This window comes from Podarcis gaigeae, assembly GCF_964106915.1.
Source record: "Podarcis gaigeae genome assembly, chromosome: 3".
Taxonomy (NCBI): Eukaryota; Metazoa; Chordata; class Lepidosauria; order Squamata; family Lacertidae; genus Podarcis; species Podarcis gaigeae.
Window position 1 is genome coordinate 68737324 of NC_139680.1, and position 27275 is coordinate 68764598.

Genomic DNA, 27275 nt, shown 5'->3' on the forward strand with positions numbered 1-27275 from the left:
AACCCTCCACGGCTTCTTAAATACAAGACCTAGAATATATGGAAAAACATTATTTGGATGCTACTATTTTGGCAATCCAAAAAGTTCTTGGATTGTAGGCTGAGGGGGGTCTTCAGAACAATAATCTGAAAATGCTAGAAGAGCACCTACCAGTTAGAAGAAATCAGAAACTGGGATGCTGTTGAAATCTGTGATACCTTTCCTATGACTTGAGGGCAATCAATATTTCCGTGTAGGTCCACTAGATGGTAGCTTCTCTCTCCAACCCCTGGAGCGCTCCACAAGCCCCACATCCTTCCTAGTCCACACCCTCACCACCCCCTGGCTGGAATGCGTCCTTGAACTATGATAATGTCTAGCTTGCCTGGATGGAGGTGTGTGCATATGTGCTTTCAGAAACACACTTTTGCGTGACTGGAACATAGCACAGTGTACATGTCAAAGTCACATATGTTGTCTTGCCCTATTTTCATCTCTCACCCCACCCACCACCAGCATATGACCTTTGAAAGATTCCCCACAAGGGAATGTAACCCTCCAGCTGCAGAATGTTCCCACCCCTGATTTAACGGTTGGATATGGAAAGGAGGGAAAATGTATGTCTGTGTGCTGCAAAGAGGAAGGTTAACCAATAAGGCCCCCTCTGCAAATTTTGATTCCTTATGAGATACCATTGCTAAGGAGTCAGAAATAAATTCTACTCATGTACACGGCTGTCATAATTTGTGCTTACTACAAACAGAAGCTGCATTGACCAATAACTCCTAAGAAATTGGCAATTTCAGAGATACATTTATGGAACTGATCTTAGAAGCTAAGCAGGCTCCATCCCGACCTTTGTGTGGATGGGAGACCACCTGGGGATGCTAGCTGTCCACAAGCACAGAAAGCAGGGAAGTAGATTGCTACATGAACTAAATGGAGTACAGGGGTGGAGACGAGGACAAGGGGAAGGCTTTGATATATGAACAGCAAGAAGTTGGCAGCAGGGAGTTAATGTATCAACAGAACGTGCAGAAAAGATGAGGTAGCTATGCAATTACCGGTAAAATGTGATTTATGCTTAGTGCATCGCATTCATGTCTCTCTGAAGATAATTATAAAATTGGTTAGGTTTCACTAGTACAAAGTCTTTGGCCAGTTGTGCTTTAAATCATAAATGCCTGCAAGTACATAGGCTCCATTTGTCACAGGCCTTTTACTTTAAATTGGTTTTATAACCAGGGAAGATCTTATTATTGCCTTTATCATGTTTTATATCAAGACATAACTATTTTCTTCTGTCAAGTTTCTTTGACCATTATAGCTAGCTTTTTACTGAGATTCTATTTTACTCAGCTTCAATAACCTAGTGGTGCATGAATGTGTGCTTACTCTGTCTTCATTCGGGAATATGTTCATTTTAAATTTCTTTCTGCATTCCCCACTGTCCTTTTCCTGCATCAGTGGTGTACTTGGTTGGGGCATGTGCACAGTGACCCTTAGAAGGGACATGGGACTGATGAGCCTTGAGACCTAGAGAACCGGGAAGTACTGAGGCAAAAGAGATGGCTGTGTCTCTTTTGGAAGTTTGGAGGGACCAAAGAGAGATACCCATCGTTCACAGTACCACTAGGAAATGCAATATAGAAGAAAGAGAGCATGGAGCTAGCCTCAAAGTCCCTACAGTCAGAAGGCTCTGGTTGTCTCAGAACATGTTTCAATCCTGTTTTCCCCCTGGTAGAATTTCAGCCTTTTGTTCTCTCACTTTTTACAAAGCATCCACATTAAATCCTCTGCATTTCAGTGTTTCTAACTATCCCTTGTTTCCCTCTGATTTGTGGTGTGTGCTTACACATCATAATTTGCAGAAAACGTGTATAGCATAGCCTTTGCAAACCTGGTGCCTTCCAGTTATTTTGGACTACATCTTTGTGAGATTTTTCATCATATGTCAAGGATGGAACCTGAAATCTTGCTTGCACATCACTGATCTCAGCTGGCTGGTCCTTCACTAAATGGTTCCAATGGTTAGAATGGTTCCAAGTGGATTTGCTTGTCTGGAGGTACTGATGCGGTAGCTTAGCCACCTTTTTTCGGAATAAAGTGAATGAAAAACTAATGGTGGTTCTACTGCATGAAGGGGACAACAGTATCCATTGTAGGCACAGTTTAAAAATGCTAACAGACCATACGTAATGCTACCGTCTGTTTTGCAAAACATATCTTTGGAGCATTTGCAGCAGAAATCAACAACAGCTGTTGTGTACTGCAACCAGGGGGAATGAGAAACCGAAGCCTAACTCAGGAGACAACAAGGATGAAGTCAAAAATAGAAAGAATGAGGTCAGTGTGTAGTGCAGCACAAGGTAAATTAAATACAAAGGTTGATTTGGTTAAGTAGATGAACAATTGCCCGAGGACAGTGGGGACTGAGCATCTCAACAGTGTTACAAACCATCCACAGTGTTTTGGACTGTCCATGCATAAGCCAGAATTGTTCATACATTGTTTTCAAGGCAGAATAAAATGCAACATGGAGCTCTGTGAATCCAAACATCATAAGAGAAGAGGGATACACCCTTTCGGAAGATCTTTCTCTGCAGTGGTGTCCTAAATGTGGAATTCCCTTCCACTGGAGGTGCAGTTGGTGCTTCCAGCACTGAGTCAGAACATACCTGTTCACCCTGGCCCTTCGTGGAATTGTTTAGATTGTGGAAGCCCTGGGTGTATTATGTTTGCTGCTGTTATTTGCCCATTTTGTATTGCATTATTTAAAACGCTTGCTTTGTTTCCTGATTTTAATTGTGCTTTATTAATTCCTTGTAAACCACCCAGGAATCTTTCCAGATGAAGGGTAGCCTTGAAGTTTAAATAAAATAAAATATCCCCATTTCCCTTAATGGGCCCATCTGTGTTCCACAACGACCTTATCGCCCCTACCGAGAATGCTGATGATTGGGAGGCCCACGTTGCCCTCCCTAAGCTTGTTAAAATGCATGTGCTTCTCATAAAAGGGAAGAATAAGAACACCAGGAGCTATATAACACAACACCCAGGTGTTTTTAAAGTAATACATAGCAGCTGTTAAAAAGAGGAATACTATGCCAGTTATTAAAAGCAAAGCATTGCAACCCAGTCCAGTAGCAATTTATCAACAAAACAGACCTCCAGAATTGCCCAAAAGGTCTTTCCCACCATAGCAGGTGGTGGTATATCTCTCAACCAACCAGAGTTCTTTCCCAGCTCTCACCTAGACCAGTGTTAATCTAGATTGTAACCCTACATTCATTTAAGAGGGAGCATGCTCAGAACTGAAAACAGGGGTCCAAAGAAGAGAGGCTGCTGTCATTGTTTGGCTTCAGAAAAGATGATCTGCTGCCTGCATCTGCCTCTGCCTTGCACTAGCCCAGTATTGTCAACTCAATGGCTGTCCAGGGTCTCAAGCAGATATCATGAACATCATCTGCTACTTGTTCCCTTCTTAACTGAAGGTGACAAGGATTAAGCCTGAGAACTTCTGTATTCAAAACATTTCCTTTTCTATTGAGCTTGCACTCTATTCTTAGGATATTGAGTAAGGACTTCCCACAGCCATCTCAAAGTTCCTGTGGCTGCAAATGGACTCCTATTGATCGAGGCTGCAGTGAAGTTGGGGAGATAGCCTTTTCTGCAGAAGTCACCACTGTGGTGCTGATGCTCAGCACTAGATATTATACTTAGTAGAACAGTGTTCTAGAGCAGTGTTTCCCAACCTTGGGCCTCCAGCTGTTTTTGAACTACAATTCCCATCATCCTTGACCACTGGTCTTGCTAGCTAGGGATGATGGGAGTTGTAGGCCAAAAACATCTGGAGGCGCAAGGTTGGGAAACACTGTTCTAGAGGGAGGTAGAAAACCAGTGATATCTGATGCAAGGACAGGCAGGCACTGCCTTCCTCTCTTCTGAGATCTCTATAGTGTTAGAAATTCAGGTATATAAGCTAGGTGCCAAATGGCATCTTGAATCTAGGTTGCAGTCACCACAATGGAATGTCTGTTCACTCGGGGGTTCAACTAAATCACCCTCAGGGTCCCTTCCTACGCTACAATTCTATGATCTCAGCTATATTGCTTGACTGTAGCTTGCTCTTACAACAATTCACTTGTCCCAGTACAGGAAGGAGAAACACACAGTGGAAATGGAAACGATATTAACAATGGACTAAGGAAGAGGTTTTTAAACTGTGGCTGCCAAGCTGGCACCCAGAAATCTCCACGTAGTCGCAATTGGACCTGCCAGCCAGTCACAAAACGTGTCTGGCGCCAAGCTAATTTCAAACACTGGTCACCAACTAGAAGGGCTAGAAGCTTATTTTCATGTTCGTTCTAAATGAAACATGAAGTTGGTAGGAAGATGACCACCATGCAACAGTCCTTGGTCTCTCTTCAGCTTACACATAATTGTGGTTTACTCACAATCCTACCTGTGGCTGAGTTTTGGTATGACCTGCTCTCTGTGTGCTGTGTTAGGTATTCACATTTTTCAGAGAGGGCTCTTAAATGCGGACACTTGAGAAGTACAGCTATGGAAAGGAGGCAGTGTGAATGTAGGTTTGTTTCACTGATAAAGTGAGGTGTGTTGTGCCAATGATGAAACACAACTTTCTAAAAGCAAATATGTATAGTCCTATGAAGGACAGTGCTGTAATCTTGTAATGGTTTAATCTTTTTTGAAGTAATGCTTCTAGTCAGTTGCCAGAGATATTTACATCCTGTTTTGCTTTTAGATTATTGTATCGTTTCCAGGACAATGATAGGCAGACATCTTGCAAAAACAAACAAAATAAGCAGAACATCTTTCTGTGTAGCATTGCTTCATTCCAACACATCACCCATTTCTTGAATAATGTGAGTTTGCTAAACTTCCTTCGTCCTCTGATAATCAAAACATACTTTTCTGCTTGAAGAAAATTCATTTATTTAGGATACATTTCATTTGCCATCCGTGCTCACTGCAAAAATACTTATTTATTTTAAGCTATTGTGAACTTTGTTTTATTTATTTATTTATTTATTTATTTATTTATTTATTGTTATATTTATATCTTTTTTCCAAGGAATTCAAGGCTGCCTGCATAGTTCTCCTCCTTCCTAATTTTATCTTGACAACCACCCTGTGAGGTATGTTAGGCTGGGAGACAGTGACAGGCCGAAGGTCACATAGTGTGCTTCATGGTTAAGTGGGGTTTTGAACCCTGTTCTTCCAGGTCCTAGTCCAGCACTCTAACCACAACACCATGCTGGAACCCTTAGTTTCTTCTGGCATTAAAAGACCTAGTCCTGTCAAGCCAAGAGACAGAGCACTTATATGTGGGCAGCTTCTGTCGCATTACATTAATAATAATACAGCATTGCTGTATCTCTAGAAAAGCAGCACCAATCTGAGCTTACATCTCCACCAAGTGCTAGAGAAACAGCTGGGGTAGCCACAGTGTTCGGCAATGTAGAGTACTCACTCTTCACACCACGCAAAGGGTGACTTCGGAGAGCACATAGGATGGCAGTTGGAGTTTTTGTACATAGTATTTACAGCAGGCGTGCAAGATCCAGTTGTCAAGACAAGAATGCAGGAGTCAGTCCAAAGCTTGGCAGACAGAAGCAAGGGGGTGGTTGGGAAAAGCAGCCAAAAGGATGCAAGGTAGTTCCAGACTGTCTAGACTAGTAGTGGAGCCATTTTTCTAGTAAAGATCACAGTGAACTAGGCCAAGGCCAGTTTATACATTCAGCAGAATCAAATGGCAATTTCCCCTTCCTTGGACTGAGTTCTTTCAGGTTGCAAGTAAAGGAGGATTGCTTTTTTGCTGTCACATTAAAGCACCTACTACATATAGGAAACAAGAGATGGGTTCATCCCAACCTTCCTGATTATGCTCTTTTTCTATGGGCAGGAAACTTCTTTTTTTTCTCCTAGGCAGCACACATGCAGTCCCTTCCTCACTTGCAGTCTGAAGCATTTCAGTCAGAGAAAGTCTTTACTATATAAATAAAAAATGGAGTTAGAAGAATCATACAAACACGTCATATTCCCAGAGGTCACTAGGTAGGGCTGAGCAAGATCTGGTTTTCAACATTGCGATATATCACCAGCTAAACATTGTGATATACTGACATATCATGATATCTGAAATAAGGATGGAGCTTGTTTTCAGCTTCGTAATACATCACCAGCTAAACATCACAATATACTGATATATCACAGTGTCTGAAATAAGGATGGAGCTATGTAGAGGCATTGGCTGACTTCACGGTTTTTCCCACATTGTGATTTTTGCATAACACAGACACACACACACACACACACACACACACACACACACACACACATTCATATATGTGTGTTATTCATTTGCATAACACACACACACACACACACACACATTCACGATATATTGCCAGGTCAAGAACTATGAAACCGATATCACAATATGGACTTCAAATTGGATTTGGGCGATGTACCAATAGATCACCTAGCCCTAGAGGCCACCAGTGAAAGTCTTTGCTCAAAGAAGGTTGCTATCCTGCCCTATGCTTATATGTGGTAAAGGGAGAAAATACTGCCAACTACTATACATACATGGCCTAAGCAATGGAGATGAAGCGTAGATGCTTGCGTGTGTACAGAACAGTTTCTATTCATTGCTTTGGGGACAACAATGAATTGGGATTAAGAACTGGAATTGGCATTTATAGCACACCAGTCCCAGTTCAGATTGTATACTAGGGATACATAGCATCTGCAGTTGGTCCACAACAACAAAAATGTGATGAATGCTTCTGATCCAGCTGAGGCATTCAGATAAAAGCTGTTGTTGACAACCAGTGAAAGAAGAAACAGGAAAATTGTCACTTCTTGCAGCCCCAGTTTGTGTGGCTTGAAGTTTGCTCCTTTAATGTTTCCACTTCAACCCACTACTCTTGATTTAAGCACAGAAAATTCTACCCCTTCCAAAGCATTAGAAAGCAGACTTCATGAAAATGAATACATTCTCTCAAAATGTGTCTATGTTGCCCATGATTGTTATTGCTTCTCTCAACCATTTTTCCCTTTCCTTGTTCAACCTGAAGGTGCATCTTTCAGATATGATACTGTAAAGTTACCCCTCTCTAGTCTTTGGTAGTTCTAAATCTTATACAGCGGTACCTCGGGTTACATACGCTTCAGGTTACATACGCTTCAGGTTACAGACCCCGCTAACCCAGAAATAGTGTTTCAGGTTAAGAACTTTGCTTCAGGATGAGAACAGAAATCATGCCGCGGTGTGGCGGCAGCAGCGGGAGGCCCCATTAGCTAAAGTGGTGCTTCAGGTTAAGAACAGTTTCAGGTTAAGTACGGACCTTCGGAACGAATTAAGTACTTAACCCGAGGTACCACTGTAATAGGGTTTTATTTTAGGTTGGGGTCCCACCCCGAATAAAGGCGATGAAAGAGAGAGAAGTTGGCTTTTGTTGCCCTTTCACGCTGGCCAGTTTAAGTCAAATTGTTTAGACCACGGGTGTCAAACACAAGGCCCGCGGGCCGAATCCGGCCCACCAGACCTCGTCATGTGGCCCGTGTAGCCGCCGGCGGCCACCAGCCTTCACCTTTTATTCTCGCTTTTTTTTTTTGACACAAGAAAGCCGCCTCTTCAGCGCATGCACGGCAGCCTACAAGTCAGAGAATGTCTGCCCTCTAGCGGCGCCGGCCGTTCTACACAGGAAACCTCCACTTTACATGCATTCAGGAAACCTCCACTTGTTTTTATATTGAGTGCATGCCATCCTGTGATGTGACAGATCCAACAGCTGCCTGAACCCTTCTCTCCTGTACTGTAAGTCCTACAGATACAACCGGCCCTTTGAGGGTGACCAAACTGCTGATGTGGCCCCCGATGAATTTGAGTTAGACACCCCTGGTTTAGACTCAAATCCGCCAAAGGTGCAATCCTACAGAGTTTACTCTGGAGAAAAGTTCCATGGGGACCTTTGGGGCTTCTTTCAGAAGCAGCTGTGCTTAAGAACTACTGTCAGATTAAATACAAGTACTTTTTAAAAACTGGGATATTGGGAAGCACATCCTGTAGCGGACTCTGTGGAGTATAAAATCAACACAGAGGTTGCTCTTTGTTTCTGATTTCAGCACCAAACCCCTCTAGAATTTGCAGCAAAAGGATCATGGCCTTCTGTCTTCCCCTTGTGTAAGAGCTTTTTAGCATACTACACACCAAATATTATTATTTCCATGCTAAGTGACTGATGGGTAAGAAAGAACATCTTCCTGAATACCAGAATACCGGCCAGTGAAACCAAAGTAACACTTTGTAAATGCAAGAAATAAACCCAAGGACTGTGCACAGGCACAATCCATTTGATGCAATATTTCCCCCCACAGATAGTGACACATACCCCAACCCTTGAGTACACAAACCCCTCTAGCATTTCCAAGGGCTGCAAGATTGCCAGTCTGGGTCTCCGTTGGAGGCCATGTATTTGTTTTTCTCACCAATTTTACCAGTGGCTGGTTCTCTTCCCCTAATGTTTATATTTGTTTGCAAGGCTAGAAAGCCAACTAGTGGGGTGAATAATGCCATATATCATTCTGACTAGGAGAAAACATCAAAAGCACACCCACTGGTATCATTAGGAACAAGGAATGAAGTATGGTGATGACCTTTGAGCAAAGGAGAGAGAAAGAGAAATATCTTGGTGGAAGCAAACATGTGGCAGTATTGCCATGACTTGCTTTTTTCTTACTGATTTAATGACCATCCCAGAGGGTTATCTGTATCTTTCACTGATGTATGGGAAAGATACCTCCATGTGCTCATTTTATGATAAAAACAACCAAATAATGTAGCTAGCTCTCAGTAGGAATTGGTTGTGTTCCTTGATTTGCCAGAATTTTCATTTGACAGTGGATTTTAGTTTTGAGAATCTTTGTGTCTTAATCACATAGCTGATGCAGTTTCATCCACTAAAAAGCGTGGAAAGAATAAAGAGAAGAGACCCCACAAATTAACAGCTAATTTAGGGAGGCAAACTGGAGAAAGAGCACAGCGGGGGAAAGTAAATCCCAGTGGGAAAATCCCAGTCTATATCCCCTCTCATACCTGCTTCTAAGTGTCAACAGAAATAAGTTGGAAGATCCAGTTATGAACCTTCCACGTCACTTTTTGTTTGACCTTACAGGTAGGGGATACATAGCTCAGGTGGTAGACTCTTAATCTCAGCTTCATTGGTTCAAGTCCAACATTGGGCAAACGGTTCCTGTAGTGCAGCGGGTTGGGCTAGATAACTCTCAGGGTTCCCTCCAGCTCAGTGGTTCAGTAATACTGTTGTATTTATCTGTAAGCCAAGGGCTGAGTTAACCCATTTTCATGTAAAGGTACCCCTGCCTGTACGGGCCAGTCGTGTCCGACTCTAGGGTTGTGTGCCCATCTCACTTAAGAGGCTGGGGGCCAGCACTGTCCGGAGACACTTCCTGGTCATGTGGCCAGCGTGACGAAGCTGCTCTGGCGAGCCAGCACCAGCGCAGCACATGGAAACGCCATTTACCTTCCCGCTATAAAGCGGTACCTATTTATCTACTTGCACTTAAGGGTGCTTTCGAACTGCTAGGTGGGCAGGAGCTAGGACCGAAAGACAGGAGCTCACACCGCCGCGGGGGTTCGAACCGCCGACCATGCGATCGGCAAGCCCTAGGCACTGAGGTTTTACCCACAGCGCCACCCGCGCCCCTCATTTTCATGTACTGGTACTTAAAACTAGGAAAATTCCCACTGGGAGGGCAAGTTGCAGATACTCTTGGGAGCACACAATGCATCTCTGTATGCTCTATAACACACCCCCCCACACCCCCCCCCAAATCCCCTTCAATGGAGGCCGGGCATCCCAGTGTCAGGGGCTGTGTCCCAGAGTGCTTACCCACTCCTCCAAGAGTGAATGCCAGCCATTGTTTTTATTAAGAAATGTGATAGAATCCTTCTACAAATGATCCGTTGTCTAGATGTAAAGGATTCTGTCTCTTCCCTTTCACCATGTGCGCAGTTGCTTGGGGAAGAACATCCCCGTAGACTTCCTAGTTGAGTAGCTGTGCCGTACATTTGTTCCCTTGTATATTGTTTGGAGTTGTGGGGGTGGCAAGGAAGCGCAGCAATCTCCCTCGATGGCTGCTTATGCGCCAGCCCAATTCAAAAAAGCTGCCAGAAATCAAGCATTGCTTCTTCAGGGTCGGCAGTGCTCCCCCCCCCCCGACACCCCCCCCCCATTCCTCCATCAAGACGATTATAGGTTGCACTACAGCAATCTTGGTTCATGTTTATTCCTTTTCATTATGGAGAGCTGTGTTTTGAGAAAAAATAATAAAAAAGTATCTTTCGAATGAATGATTGCTGGAGTTGTTTGTTTATATTTTAGGCCTAATGTTTAAAGAAGAACTGCCAGAATCTCAGTCAACATTTGAGGGGGGTGGGGAAATTATAGCTTTGCAAAGAAGCAACCATATGGTGGTTTACCTAATTTTAGAGATGGAGAATAGAAACGGTACTTGCATTCAATATTAGTTTTGTTGTTTTTTAAGCAAGCAGCGGCAACAAGAAGAACCCCTCAAGCAATTCTTTTCATTTCAGCTGGCATTTTGAATTTGTTGATGCATTTAAGATCGGGTAGGTGATCAGCTTGAGGTTCTGCCTTACCTAGTGTCCTGTCTATGGGGAAGGTATGCCTGGAATAAAGGCAGTTGCACACAAGCATGATAGTCATCTCATTAACCTCATATTAGGCTACATGAGATTTTTTGTAATAGGACTGTCGCATAGCTGAAGCAAGCATTCTTCATTAGCCTGAGTTATTTTAATAGATCAATCAATAATATGGCATAAGTTTGCATATGAATAAAACAGCCGGTTTTTAAAAATATATTTTTATTAAAAAATTCTTAGTTTACAAAAGTATGTGCATTGTCTCTTTTTTTCAAGTTGTGTTTTCTACAGATCAGTTTCACTTGTTGTGAAACTTTAGTGTTACATTAGGAAGAAAAGGAGGAAAGCGGGGGGGAATGGTGAGTAGGGTGGAGTCTGGTGGCAGTGCTTCTATTCTACTTAGTGCAGGGGTCAGCAACCTTTTTCAGCCGTGGGCCGGTCCACTGTCCCTCAGACCAGGGACCGGGGGGGGGGAATGAATGAATTCCTATGCCCCACAAATAACCCAGAGATGCATTTTAAATAAAAGGACACATTCTACTCATGTAAAAACATGCTGATTCTCCGGCTGTCTGCGGGCCAGATTGAGAAGGCATCCAGCCCAGAGGCCTTAGGTTGCCTACCCCTGACTTAGTATATGTGTGGGGTTTGGGGTCAGCGTCACTTGTGTGGGTTCTCTTTACTATTCGCTTGTATTCCTTTGTTGTGAGAGAGGTTGGGGCGGCCTGGGGTGTAGTTGGTTGTCTTTGGTTGGTTGTGGTGAACTATGTTTTCGTGTGTGAGTGGGTGCGCGTGTTTTTGGATCAGGCTAGCCAGATCGATTTGAATGCTGTTGGCAAGTTCTTGCTGTTGTCTTGTTGGGCTGTGTATGTGATAAAGGGTAACCATACCAGGGTGAAGGCATCTTCTTCTATTTGTCCCCGTGTCAGTTTCAGTTTGTTAGTTAGTTTTTTTAACAAAGAGGCATAATGCCTTTGTTTTTAGAGTCAAGCTGGGATGGAGTGGTTTCCATCCCCATACTGGCAGTTTAAACCTCAGCTGCCCAGTTCAGCAGTGCAATGGGGATGCAGATCGCCTCCTCTCTGCTCATTGGCTCAGTCACCTGAAGAATAGGGAGGGATGCAGAAGTCAGTTGACGTGGGGGAGACTGTGTGCCTGTGTACACGGTGTGCGTTCATGTGAGAATATGTCTGTGTGTTGGCCACATGCACAGCTGACATGAAGCCCCCAGAGAGTTAGCCAAGAATGATTGTGGTCCTTGGGCCTAAAACAGGTTAGCCCACACTTGCGTTGCATGCAGTAAGTGCCATTTTGGAAGAGACATTCCCTTATGTATGTTGTAGAAATGAAAGTACAGTGGTACCTTGGGTTACAGATGCTTCAGGTTACAGACTCTGCTAACCCAGAAATAGTACCTCAGGTTAAGAACTTTGTTTCAGGATGAGAACAGAAATTGCGTGGTGGCGGCACGGCAGCAGCGGGAGGCCCATTAGCTAAAGTGGTGCCTCAGGTTAAGAACGGACCTCCAGAACGAATTAAGTTCTTAACCCGAGGTATCACTGTACCGGGAAACGTCTCTTCTCAGGTTGTGCCTACCACCTGCACCTTTCGTAAGAGCTTGCATTTAAATAATATTTTTTCTTAAAAACTGGCTTTCACAATTAATTGGGGATACCTTTTGCTTTTTTTTAAAAAAAAGATTTCATTGCTTTAATCAACTACAGCTGCAAGCTTTCAAGATTATCCTCTTAGACAGGGTTGGGCTAGAAGAAAGAAACAAAACATTCCATCTTAGGAGATTCTGCCAAAAATAACTGGAAGAAATTACAGTTAGGAATTAATTTACAGAATGGAAATGAAAGCTATGAGACTTGGACGTTCCTTTAGAAATCTATGAGACTAATGATTTTATTTGAGAAATGGACTGTCAATCTTTTTCTTCACCGAGGTTTTAAAAATGCCAGATATTGTATAACACAGCTCTTATGTCTGTTGATGTGGCCATAGTGTTTCAAAATATTTTTTTCTTGCTCAGCTCTCCATTCATTCCAGTGGGGCTCATGCAGAATACGTTGTTGTTGTTGTCATCTTTTTAATAGTGCTTAATTGTCAGAACCTCTAAGTGGTTTACATAGAATGCAAAACATACCTTAAAATTGTCAATGAAAGACTGTGGTTACATCAACAGATGTGAGAACTTTGTTATAATACTGTATTGTGGCACATCTTCAGTCTTAGGGAATGAGAACAAATGGAAGCTATTGAATGTACATTTTGCAACTCAAATTTTTGGTATCATAGATCAAAGGGCTGCTAAAGGGTCACATGACTTAGATTTTATCCTGAAGCTTAATTCCTAACTATAATTGCTTTATATTTATTTTATTCTGCATTTTTTTGCAGTGTGGAATGCTCTGGTAATATAATCATAGCCAAATATGGGATTAACTAGATTATTATCGAAGAGAATCACAGACACATGGAAAAGGCTAGTTTTATTCTGCAGTGTAAAAATAAATAAATAAGTAAATAACATTGACAGGGCTACCATCGCATTCTAGGAACAGTTTGTAAATAGCTGCTTGCTGTTTAAAACTTAACAAAGCCAAATGTCCAGATTGGATTAATTGTATTAGGAAAAATGTGGAAAGGAGGAAGAGGGAAGGCCGCATTCAAATATATTAATAAAGCCGGTCTTAGCTCTAGTTTCATCCTATCTGCTTGAGCAGGCTCTTGGGATTCAGAGTTCCTTGTAGAAGAGAGCTTCTGAGAGTTAGCATCTTTGGACATTTCCATGAAGTCAAAAGTAGAGAGTAAAGTCTCACATATGGATAAGACTAAGAGACCAGTAGAAGCCAACTTTCTTCCCAAGATGAATTGTTGTTTGAACCCTACCATGAAATTTGCTCCATCTCTGATGTCAGGGGCCTCTTTGGCCAATCAGAAAATTACTGTAAGGCTAGTTCCACCTCCCTAAGGACTCTGAACTTACATTACTAAAGATCTTAACCGGTTCAGTCCTGTTGAACCATTGTGAAAACCAGCTATATCTCCTGGATGCTTATTCGAAGATAAAGGACAGGATATGCTTGCTCATAGTTTATGGATATGCTTACTCACCATTCTTCTGAGATTTCCAGAAGTTCTCGGAGGCTTTATTGAGCTACATCAGAGTATAGGAGTTCATCAGAGGGGTATTAAACATTTGCTGCCACTTCCCCTTAATTCTCTTGAAGTGGCAGGCAGAGGAGGAGAAGGAAGGAAACAAGTATGGGTGACCGAAGAAATGGATGCTCAACCAGCCCCTCATTAAGTATTATATATTTATTTAATTAAAACACCATTATACCACCCTTCATTAAAAATGCCAAGGCAGCTCACAGGAAAAATGAAACAAGTTCAGTAATATTAACATTAAAGAAAAAATATAACATCTGCAATAACTAGAGAAATCTACAAAGGACTGGGCAATGACCTGAAAATGCTTCACACTTTTTGTTAAATGCCAAAAGCACATTGCAGTTGTGCACGTTACTTATTTCAGAGAAGAAACAATTTCACAAGCCGTTCACCATCACAGAAAATAGTTTAATTGGAAAAGTGGTAAAAACATGAGAATCGAACACACAGCTCATTAATGTCATTTTTGTAATGAAAGAACTGCATTCCCCCACTTGACAGTTGAGTGACAGCTTTAAAACAACCACCACCAGGAATACTCAGCAAGCCATATTGCTGCTCTTATAATTTCTGCTTTGGTTGAATGTCCTTTTTGTTTTTTTGCATTACCTTGATTTATTTTAAATGATCAGGTATCTGTTTTCACCGCTGCTTGTGGTTTTTGCACACAAGACCAGCCATTGTGCATTTGCAGACTGCCCTCCTGAAAACTGACCCAGCACTGATGTTTCTCCACACTTGAGCGGTCATCACCTATTGAGACATGTTTGTATAAAAATAATCGCTGCCTTTATTCTTTTTTATTTTATTTTGCCGCGTCAGCATATCCAGGTCTTGAATAAGCCTAAGTAAATTGTGCTGCGCTGAAAGGAAAAGCTGTTTGACAATGGAAGCCAAAAATAACTTGAATGGTCTCAAGAATATACATTCCTCTCAGGAGTTAGCCATAACTAAGTAGAGCAAGGTTGATAAACCACATTTTGTTCATGTCAGAAGCAGCAGCAGAGCAGTTGGACACTGCTGCTGGCAGCCAACCCACATCTCCCTTTCCTACAGTGTTAATATTACATTATCTACTGAGTATTCAGTAGGGCCAGCCCAAGACGTTTTGTTGCCTAAGATGGAAACCGTTAGGGGCCAAGAATCAGATTCCTCTTTGTCAGGTGCTGGAGGTGAGGAGGAGTCCTCTGAACCTGAAGGGAAAAGACAGACAGGGCCAGGCCAGCCCCACAAGCATTCTTGATGTGGTAAATCTGGGTCTTAGGTATAGCACTTCAGGATGCAGCTTGGAGCATATAGAACTGAAAGCTGCTCTAGCTTCCCCTGTCCCCTGAACAAAATTCCTTCCACATAGAAAGGTAGCATGTGAGGGAGAAGGCTCTCGTCCCTCAAATCCACATTTTTCTGTAGAGCAAAGATGGAGGAGCTGGAGCCCCTCAGATGTTGTTGGACCACAGCTGCCATCACCTCATGACCATTGGCAATGCTGACTGGGGTTCATGGGAGCTGGAGTCCAACAAAAAATGAAGTTCCAGCGGTTCCTCAAAAGAGACTTTTTCATCTGGAGGAGCGTTCAATTATATACACCCTAAACAGCAATCTAAAGCGGGGCTAGGAAAACTTTTTCATCCCAAGGGCCACATTACTTTGTGGGCAACTTCCAAGGGCCACATGCTGTTGATGGATGGGGCCAAATGCCAAAGTGGATATAGCAACAAATACAAAAATTGCTATTCTGCAGTGGTCTAGTGCTGCACACCCTCTTCTCTTTACTCCATCCAGGCAATAAAGAGGAATTATCAGAGTTCAGGGACACATTCCAGCCAGGCAAAAACGTTTAGGTGTGAAGCAGAACAAGTGTGGGATGTCACCTGAGGGTCAACTGTCTTCTGAAGGGCCACATTTGGCCACATTTGGCATGTGGGTCTCCACCCCTGGTCTAGAATATAGTGCCCAGGCACCCTTACCTTAAGTGAAAACTAGGCATTTGATTCTGTGGATTTATTTAATGATAAGTCAATTTCTTGTATTCAAGGAGTCAAGATGCATTTTTTTAACTGTGTAGCTAATATTGATCTGTGACCAAAGTATTCAAAATTAAAATGTTTAGATGTTGGTAGGTAAACAAATGTTTATATGCTTAATATAGTAATATAATATAATCTGACACTTGAGTTAGTCTTGTTATGATATAAAATAAGTGCCTCACAGAATCACTGAAGTATACATCCCGTGATTTAAGAATTATTGATGATGTCCTTTCAAAAAACTGTAAATGAAAAATTAACTTAAAGTGGTGCTTCTAGATGTGGGAACCCAAGATAATACATTACAGGTTCAATACTGTTCAGATATCTCTGGATGATTTAAAACACCAATTTTCTCTTAGCACTATGTTCAAGCTCTCCTAGATCCATCATAAGCATCATGATATTCTGCCTTTCTATAATAGATAGCATGACACTTCTACCTATCCATTGCAGGAAGGCAGAATATCATGTTGGGGACATAGCTGTCTTTCTGCTTACAATTTAAAAAAAGGAATCACAGGAATTAAGAGCTCTGCTTGGAAATGTGGTGTGCAGAGACTTTGAACAGTTAAAATAAAAACCCACTTGGCTGTGCTTAACGTGAGATGCACAGGTTTTTGCTTGCGCAACAGAGTTTCCCCTTTCTCTCCTCTCCCCCATGCACCCTCAAAGTATGTTCCAGAGTGTCTCTTGACCTTCTGGAGCAGATTTTATGGGGCCTGAAAGGCATGGAGAGTGGAGATATGGGGGAAATTCTACTGCACAAGTGGACTGGCAGCACTAGATACAATCTTAAAGGTTCGTGATGTTGCCCGGGAGGGGGGGGGATCCAGTGAGCCAGTACAGACATTATTTTGGTTAGATTACTTGTGCAAAGTACAGAAGAGAAGGAGACCCCTCCACAGTGCTATGGTGCATGCATATGCAAATATTTAAATGAGTAAGCCAACTGCAATAACATCCACACCAGGAGAAATATGGTGCTTCATGGCTGATGAACCTAAGGTCCTGCACTTCTGTTCTTGAAGTTTTATGGTACGGTATGGGTGGAGGAGCTCGGTTCCTCTGCTATAAATGGGGGATTGTTTGTTTGTTACATTTGTATCCAAGGAGCTGAAAGTTGTGTAATGGTTCACCCGTGCCCACCATTAATATACTCAAAACAAGCTTGTGAGGTAGATTAGGCTGTGTAATTGTGACTGTCACAAGGTTACCTGTTGAGTTCCATAGCTACCGGTAAGTGAGGAATTGAACCTGTGCCCTCCTTGTCCTAGTCCAACACTCCCACCATTGCTACACAACCAGTGTTGACTCCTGTGTTTCTTCTTGAGGCAAACGTTATATTTGACAGAAGATCTGTCTGGGAACCTGGCTCTCTCCCAAGTTATCTAGCAGCAGTGGAAGAAAGGCAGAAGAAAACCAGGGGAAACGTGTGTCATGCTTCCTCTATTTATCCCCTTTAGTGTCATCAGGGGTTGGCAAGGTTTTCCTTGCCTGGGCCGGTTCACTCCAGCGGAGATCCCTCTGTGGCCCACGATTTCCGGTGTCTGTATCTGCGCAGATGCAATTTCCGGCGCCGCAGAAGTGAGTCCCCGCGCTGCGCTGCTCTGGTTTAGCACAGCGCGCAGGGACTTGCCGAGCGGGTGGCTCGGTTCAGAGACAGCTCGTGGGCCAGTTAAATGACCCCATTGGCCGCTTGTGGCCCATGGGTCTTAGGTTGTCAACCCCTGCTTATCATCTTAATAAATAATAAGAGAGGGTGTCTAGATGCATTTTGCTGTGGTTGGAAGAAAAGTGCCTAAGAGAGCCATTTCTTCATGTCAGGGGAGAAACTGCTGACATGGGAAGGTTTAAGCCAGAGTTCGACAACAATATGGCCTCCAAATGTTTTGCACTACAACTACCCAGCATGGCTGTAATGGGAGCTTTCAGGTTGTTGAAGGCTGGGTTATCTTCATGGTCTAAGATGGTGACCAAATTGAGTAAGAGAAATTTACTCTTCCTCTGATTCAGTTATGCAACAGCTCTGCTTGCCACCTGTAGATTCACCAGTAGCTGAACTAGGCTTCTCCACTGGTATCTCCAGTGGAGCAGTTTACCTACGGATCCCTGTGATAAAAGGTAAAGGTACCCCTGCCCGTACGGGCCAGTTGTGTCTAACTCTGGGGTTGCACGCCCATCTCACTTAAGAGGCCGGGGGCCAGTGCTGTCCACAGACACTTCCGGGTCACGTGGCCAGCGTGACAAGCTGCATCTGGCAAGCCAGCGCAGCACACGGAAACGCCGTTTACCTTCCCGCTGGTAAGCGGTCCTTATTTATCTACTTGCACCCGGGGGTGCTTTCGAACTGCTAGGTTGGCAGGCGCTGGGACTGAGCAACGGGAGCGCACCCTGCCGTGGGGATTTGAACCGCCGACCTAACGATCGGCAATTCCTAGGTGCTGAGGTTTTACCCACAGCGCTACCCGCGTCACCCTGTGATATCACCCTGTGATAGGGATTGCCATTTCCTTTAGACATCTAGTTTCATTCAGGGTTATTCTGCCTTTAAAATAAACTTGGGGGTGTCAGTTGTTTACAAATAATGACATAGATGCTGCATAGGTTTGTACATGGTGTAGCAATGTGCTCTTTTAAAAAAACATAAAATGCCTGCCTTGTTTTCTGTGAGAAGTGGTAGCAAAATTGCTAACAACTTGCGTGACTTTTTACTAAAAAACATTGGCATTTGGTTTCCTCTGTTGACAGAGTACCTGAGCTCATTTCATTTGCTGTTGCAGCAGGAGGCTTCACAGCATCAAGAATCATGATTGTGCTCTTTTAAAAAAATGCTGCTGCATTGCATGGGGCAACTGTCAAGGCACATTAATCAGATTAAAAGCAAAACAGTATCCTTTAATATAACTATGTCAAATAGCATCCATACGCAGCCAGCTTGTTCACAGAACATGTCAGAAATCAGTTCAACTCAGAGAATCCAGAGCATGAAAACAGTTGGGTACCTGGGGAAAAAGCATAGGCACAAAGGCTATAATTTTATGCAATTTTATGTAGGGAACCAACATTATGGATGATGCACACTGTACCGACTGTGCTGGCCCCATGAATATACAAATCTGATCAGCATACTGGCAGAAAACCAGTGCCAGCTGAAAAATGGCATTTGATGATCCTTCCAGGGTTTTCAAAGGGAAAGGATGCTATTTGGACCATGACTTTAAGGAAGACATGATTGTAAGCACCATAGGTTTCATCTATCCAGCAGGGGAGAGAAGCAGCCTTCTACTTGCATAGCTGATGCAGATGAAAACATGCTCATTTTCATGATGCTCATCCAGCCCACACTGAATTGGCAAGACGTGGCCAGTGCACCATTAGTTGTCTAATTGCATAGAGTTAAAGGTGGGTCAGAGCCAGTGAAACCAGTGGCAGTTTCCCCAGCCCTTTCATTTTCTCTGGTCTACATCTTCTGCCAGGAACTTTCTGTTTCCATATAACACTCTATGGTGCCTCAGCTGGCCTTCAAAATAAATGCCAGCTTACCCCAGGCATTGCCCTTTCTTTATTTTTTTAAAATATCTGTGGGGGTGGGAAAAGATAACCCTGTGATCAGGGCTATTTTGGGAATGGTAGGTAAGTAGAAATAGTCTAACATAACTCTTGTTGCCACCTTGAGAACCTCTAGGGCAGAAAACTCATTCTTCAAAGGGTCTGGATGCACATTCATAGGTCATGTTACATCCGCATGATGTTGGGGGCAGGACTTGGGTTTGCTGATTTTGCTCTCTCCAGTTCATTCAAGTGACATAGGAACTATGCTGACATTTGCACTTACGTAACTATGAACAAAACAAAAAAAATTCCTTCCAGTAGCACCTTCAAGTCCAACTAAGTTAGTTCTTGGTATGAGCTTTCGTGTGCATGCACACTTCTTCAGATACACCACTGTGTGCATGCACACGAAAGCTCATACCAAGAACTAACTTAGTTGGTCTTGAAGGTGCTACTGGAAGGAATTTTTTTTGTTTTGACTATGGCAGACCAACACGGCTACCTATCTGTAACTGTAACTATGAACAAAGAGACAAAAGGAATTATGGGGCCAGAATTGCTGGTGCAATCCATTCAGGCACTCGCTCTGGAGAGAGGTAGGCTGAGCAGTTGGATGCAGGATAGAAGAAAGTCCTACCCACCTCTTTCTCTCTCCATGAATAGGGAAGATGAAAAGCTCCGTTGGTAAAGCAGAGGGTTGGATTAGAGCCTCATGGTCCCTTCTATGATTCTATTCTATATACAGATAGCTTCATCACATTGATGTAGAAAAACTGACCATGTTTATCAAGTGCTGAGGTTATGATTCTGATTTTTTGGGAGTGGGTAGAGACAGAGTTAGTGACTCTTTCATTAACTTGCACCATTTAATGGTCCATCATAATCTGGGTTTGTAGAGAAGCTGTCTCCAGAAGCTGCTGTACGGCATGAGCACAACTAAGGGAAACTCACAGATGAAATCCTGGTGGAGGGACAGCTAGTCTTTTTGCTGATCTACATGCAGACATGAAAAACCCCACAGGCCTCTGACTTTTATAGAACAAGTCCAGCACATGTGGAAAGATTGTGATTAACTCTCTCTGCCTACAAAGAGGAGCAACTTTCATCCAAAACCAGCATTGTGAAGAGTTTGAGAGTGTCACAGATGTTGTGATGAAAGCTTGTGTATATTTTATTTTTGAAAATAGTATGGTACAAAAGAAAAAAATAGCTTGGCTCGACTAGATTTCTGACTAATACAGTTAAGCTGTTGCTTTAATGATAGGATGCATTTTTATTTGTGTGTGTGTGTGAGTGTGTGATCTTTATTGTCCTTTCAAAGGACAAACCAGTTTAGTTTTTCTTTTAAGACCTAGTTACAGGTAGGTAGCCGTGTAGGTCTGCCATAGTCAAAACAAAATTTAAAAATTCCTTCCAGTTGCACCTTAGAGACCAACTAAGTTTGTTAGTGGTATGAGCTTTCGTGTGCATGCACATGAAAGCTCATACCAATAACAAACTTAGTTGGTCTCTAAAGTGCGACTGGAAGGAATTTGTTTATTTCTTTTAAGACCGTTATTGTATTTAAATTCACTTGACAGATTCTAATCTTTCCTCCATATCATAACATTAATAAAGGCAAATTATTACAAAATGTTGAGACCCCATTGCTGGTCATTGTATGCTGTGTGGTTTAATTTGCACATTAGCAAAGCCTTCTAATTGTGAAGGAAATGATCCTTTCCATCCTAGCTACAGGGAAAGACTCTGCTCAGTGGTAGAGCACATGCTTGGCATGCCGCTGCTCTCAGATACAATCCGTGGAATCTTCAGGTTGGGCTGGGAAACCCTCCTGTCTGAAACCCTGGAAGGCCACTGCCAATCAATGCAAACAGTACTAAGCTAGATGGACCAATGTTCTGGCTCAGTATAATGCACTTCCCTATGTTCTTCACGTGCAGGAGGAGAACATGTGGGGTGGAGGGATGTGACAGGAAACTTGATTGACCCCATGGTATGTGCTATAATGTTAAAGATGGCTGAAAAGACCAGAGAAGGTAAATGCTGGTTCAAGAAGTGTAGGCAGATTTTCTCCATGTCTGGTGGAAATGCCAGAAGGCGAAAAGCTTCTGGTCAGTAGCTATAAATATGATCAAAGAAATCTTCCAGGTTAGTCTAATTACTTTCCTCTCATTATGCCTTTTAAATTAATCGCAATGTGTGGTAGCTCTTGAGAAATTTCAAACCCAGATGTTGAATGTACTCACCCTAGCAAGAATATTATATGCTAAGACTTGGAAGAAAGAACAAGCATCAATCAAACAGGAATTAATTTGGAAATGATGGGAGCAGTTAGGGCTGATAAAATTAACATCAGTGTTATGCTCTACCTCCAGTGAGTCTTTAAATAAATTGAACTTAGTCATGCAATATATTAAGCAAGAATTGGAAATAAGGGAGATAGAAATTGATTATTTCTGATTATAAGGAGTGTTTTGTAAACAAAACAGGTTTTTCTACTATTAAATATTTTTATAGTAGCCTACATACATAAGTGATTTTTTTTTTAGTTTCTGTTGGGTGCTTAAATTCATAAATCTTCTGATGATATTAGTACTATATTTAAGGTATATGTAGTGTGTGAATGAGAGGAAGAGAGCTTATAAGCAAGTGTGATTTGACTCAAAATGTTTTTTGGATGATACCTATGGAAACATACTGCCTCCGACTGTGGAGCCAGAGTATAGTCATTGTGGCTGGTAGCCACTGAAAATCTCACCCTCCATTAATTTGTCTTAATTCTCTTTTAAAGCAATCCAGGTTGGTGGCCTTTAGTGCCTCTTGTGGGATCATTCAACATCTGAGTACAAAAACAAAATATGCAATGCAGAGGACTGAGTGAAGACCACTTTCCAAATATTCCGTGGTGGTTTATGAGGCTCTGTGGAATATTTGTTATGGAATAACTGATGGGCTGAATTAAGAGTGCACAGGAATGGAATGATGTGCGGCTGGCTTGCATGTAATGCTGAGCCATAGTTTAACACTAGGTTCGCTATAATGAGCTGAGTGAAGCCCCTTCCTTGTTTTGTCTGGCCAGCAAGAAGGACGTGGTTAGTATTTACTTTCAAAGAACCAAGGTTTAGCACTATGTGTGTATAAACCCAAGGCTGGTTGAAAACAAAGGGGTCATGGTTTTCTTTTGTTTTTTCTTTTGTTTTTTAAAGCGACTTTTAAACTATGGATTGTGAAGCTGGATCAGATTCTGGTCCATGAAAACTTAAGCCGTAATCAATTTGTTAGCTAGTAGCGGTGGCAGCAGCAGTATTTGTCAATGTATCTGCCACCTAATCACAATAATCTCTAAGCAGTATCTCTTCCTGTCAACATTCTAGCTGCAGTGTTTTGCCCCAGCCTCTGAACCAGGCCTAAGGGCAGTCCCACAAGACTCTTTGTTGCAAATGAATTACATCAAAATTGTAAAGTTGGGCTTCCAGCTCTAAACTTCGGCTACTGCCATATTGAAAGTGGCAACAATTCTATAGGCTTTTAAACTGTTCAAGTATTTCCTTTTATTAAGATACCATATATACTCGAGTATATGCCAACCTGAATATAAGCCGAGGCACCTAATTTTAGCACGAAAAACTGAGAAAACTTATTGACTCAAGTATAAGCCGGTTCACCACACACCAAACCTGGTGGTAGCGGCAGCGGTGGAGGAAGAACAATCAGCCCGAAAGGGCTCCTTTCAGGCTGCTAGTCCTTCCGCCCCCGCCCACCTCGACTATAAGCCGAGTGGGGCTTTTTCAGCATAAAAAATGTGCTGAAAAAGTCGGCTTATATTCGAGTATATACGGTAGTAATTCTTTCTCTCAGACAATCTCACAGAAACTTGCTTCTTCTTCCCTGGCGCATCTTTCCAGTTCGTCTGAGTTACTGAATGCCTGAAAGGGAGCAGCCAGCTCCCTGGGGGATGGCTTTTTTTTTTTTAACATGACAGGAGGGAGGAAAATAGTACTGGGAGGATAATGAGAGGAAAGGTATGGTCTCACTTGTCTAAATATAATACATTCTTTCAGCAGGTTTTTCCCTCTGTCACTTTCCAGATGCTCAGGAGGCAAGCCATTGTTCTGAGGCAGGAAATATGTACATATCTCGCTCCAAAGAATCCCCTTCAGGATTCTACTGAAATATACAGGTTTCATACTTTTATAACTCGCCTTTTTCTTTTTTCTGCTACAAGAGGAAAGTAAACACATGATGGACTGACATACACGTTTCATCTTTGCAAAGCAGTAAGCTGATTTGCTCTTCATAACTGTGAAAAAAGAAATGTCTTCCACTTTTCTACTCTGCAGTTGGAATGGGTTTTTTCCCCTGCTTCCAAGAGGGAAAGCTGCAAAAGATGACAGGTTATGAGCACAAAGCTAAATCCTACAAGAGAAACTGCCTAAACCACATGACCATGTCTCTAATTTCATTTCCCCCCCATTTTGCCTTCATGACAACCCTGTGAGATAGACAGTGCCTTTCTTCTCACTGTCGTCACTTACTCAGAGCCATCCAGTAACCTTCGTTTGGACTGGGTTTCCCATAGGCAATCCTGACATGTTACCCACTTTACAACCATGACAATGGGGTATATGAGGATTATATTTGATGAAGCCATCCAATTAAGGCAGGACATCGTCTCCCTTTCCTCTTCCTGCTCCCACAGCCCCCAGTCTGGTCTAGATGTTGAAGGAAAGCCCATAACTGAACAGAACTCAATGCTTGTAGAATTTACAACAGGATAGCGGCTATCTTTTGTGATCACATTCTGCTACAAGTCAGCCACAATTATCCAGTTCTTTCTTTGTTGTTGGCTTGGCAAAATTGATGCCAGGCTTTTCCATGAAGATTTGTGCCCAAAACGGCTCAAACAAACAACCAATAAAAGACCTATGTAAAATATGCAAAATCAGAATTTTTCTAAATAATAATGCCAAAACCCTTGAACAATAAATATGAAGTCAAAAAAGCACAGCAGTCAGAAAGGCCAGGATAGGACAGAAATAAAATCAAGGCATCTAAAAGGCCTGGGTAAATAAAAAAAGGTTTCACAGAAGAAGTCACACAACCTTGAACACCTTTGATTATTTATTAGGTTGAAATTAATCCCACTGACCAGCTGAAATAGAATTGTGTCTGTAATATTCAACATCATAACCTCTGATCATAAATAGGTCACTAAAGCTTCATTTCTGTTCAACTTCCACAGTAGATCGCTCCTTGCAGTGAATAAAGAAATCTCATTTTTATTGAATTTTTTTCCAGAGAGGGAGAAGAAAGGGAAAAAGCAAACAATCCAATAAATATTTCTAATCGAATAGCTCTTAAAGCATGTTTTAATTGCAGCATTTGGCTTTAAAACTCCTTATCTCCCATGTTGCGATAATATGTGCATAATTTATTATCTGCTCTTTAGAGGAAGAAACCAAAGATGACAGTAATTGGCAGAATAATTCATCTTCCCAAAGTAAAACTATAAACATAAGAGGAAGTGTCTGAAATATGAGTTCAACTGGAGGCCATTGTCCAGTGCGGCCTTCGGGGTTTGCAAGCAACTGCACTGCTGTCACTCTGAGTGGAACTTGTCGGTGACAGTTTTTGTTCCTTTGCTTCCAGTGGTTTAAGGTCATTAAAGGATATCCCCCCACCATTCCTCTAACATGAATGCTGTTTCCTGAAGGATAATATATTCTGTGTTGTCTTTCATGCATGCGATTTCCTTTTGTGCAGAAGCTGATAAATGATTCCCAGTCAATGAAGTCCAGGAGAATTGACAAGCCTTGATTGAGCATTCAAACTTGTTTAGCCAATAGGAAAAAGTGAAGAAGTAAGGCATGTGAGTGTTTGTGACAGTTTAGAATGACTCGGCATTTAAATGATGCTCTCGTATGCCCTCTGCATTTGCAGCATAAGAGACTGACTTTGCTAGAATTAAAATGGCTATGAGGGCTGTGCTCTGTCTCCATGATCAGAGGCAGTACTGCTTTTAAAGACTAATACTACTAATAATGCTACTAATACTACTACTAATAATAATAGTACCCTACCCATCTGGCTGTGATACTGATATGGGCAGATGATATGGATGAAAATCACAACAAGTCTTATCAGTAAAATGCAAGGAAGACAAGTGTGACAGATAAAAACCAGTCCTCAGCACAGACCCTTTACCTAAGATGGTGCAGCAAAAGCCTGCCAGTAAAACAAAGGTCTTCACTGGCCAATGGAAAATGGCAGGAGGGAAATTAGGAAGATATTTTCCATCTATTCCTACTGGCTCACATTCTCAGGCTCCTTCCCCACTGCCCTTTCCTTTCAGAATTATTTTGGAACATACGGTTTTGCTCATTTCATTGAGCCATTTGCAAGTCACCTTTTCCCATCGCATGTCATGATTAGATTTTGTAAAACAATCTGCAGAAGGCAGTTTGTTCTTCACCATTGGGAGCGCATACCTGCAGCATTTCCTCCATGATGTCTTTAGATGCTGCCTCTGAAAACAGAACATATACAGTGGTACCTCAGCTTACATCTGCTTCAGGTTACAGACTCCACTAACCCAGAAATAGTACCTTGGGTTAAGAACTTTGCTTCAGGATGAGAACAGAAATTGTGCTCTGGCGGCAGTGGGAGGCCCCATTAGCTAAAGTGGTGCTTCAGGTTAAGAACAGTTTCAGGTTAAGAACGGACCTCCGGAACGAATTAAGTACTTAACCCGAGGTACCACTGTAAAATGAAAGTGAGAAGCAAGTCCAAATAATTTATTTGGAAGCTTATTTTTTGCATAAGCTTGACGGGGAAAGTTTATAAAGTTTGAGTGTGTGTGTGTAGATATTGATCCCTTTTGGTTTTGTTGTTTCGAAGGCTGATTCTCCTACACTGAAGTGTAGCAGAACTACACTTGCAGAATGAAGTAAAAGATTGGGATGGCGGAATTCTGGATTGCAGAGACTGTGCATGAGAGTGAGGTAGTCATATTTTTAAACATTGCCATTTGAACTTCTTCCATGTAGTTAAACCAGAAGATTAAGGAGAAGAATTCAGAGAAGTCCTCTTTCTGTCATGCACACAGAGGGATTTACACATGGGGGCATTTAAAGATACCACCCTCCCACCTGAAATCTGAAGCGATTTTAAGCCCACAATTCTACAGTGACATTCTGTGTATTGTGTAGAACAGTAGAACAGCTTTATAGAGATTTATTTTAAAACTGAATTGACATTTGCTTGGCTGGAGTCAGATTGGTCACATGCAGAGGCTCATCGCACAAGCAGGTTTGTTCTGGGATTTCTGAGCAAAGCAGCTCACAAAAGTTCTGGTGCTTTGGGGGGGGGTTAAGGGTATGCATTTGGCTGGCTGCTTTGTGATGGCTCATAACAGGTGATATAGAAAAGGTCAGCCCAGTTTGAAACAAGTCAGGTGAATCAGCCCTGAGCTGTTCATCAGGACCACATGATGAGCTCAGTGTGGACCTTTTTCCACACTGTTTAGAAGAAGCTTGCCAGTGAACTGGGCTGATGGCCAACTGATCAGACAGCCAGTCCACCACACAAAACTATTGACCCTGCTTTAAATGCTACACAGTAGATACATAGATGTAGATATAGAGATGATGTTTATATTTTAATGTTTTCAACGCTTGTTTTATTGTGCATTTAAGTTCAGGAGTTTAATGTTTTAATGTTGATGTCATTGGTTTATATGCATATAAACCACTTATAAGCTTATTTTAGCATCAATAAATAAATAAATAATCCATGTTTAAGATGGGCTATGCAAATTA

General features: G+C 42.2%; 1 protein-coding gene and 1 long non-coding RNA gene across 6 annotated transcripts in view; both read left to right on the forward strand.

Moving 5' to 3' along the window:
• The window catches only part of TULP4 (TUB like protein 4), a 102235-nt gene that overhangs the window by 40451 nt on the left and 34509 nt on the right, over positions 1 to 27275 (forward strand). The window lies entirely within an intron of this gene.
• Positions 11489 to 27146, forward strand: LOC310841665. The gene is made up of 4 exons (XR_014562669.1): positions 11489 to 11995; positions 23547 to 23638; positions 25222 to 25318; positions 26505 to 27146. It is a non-coding gene; the product is annotated as an uncharacterized lncRNA (long non-coding RNA).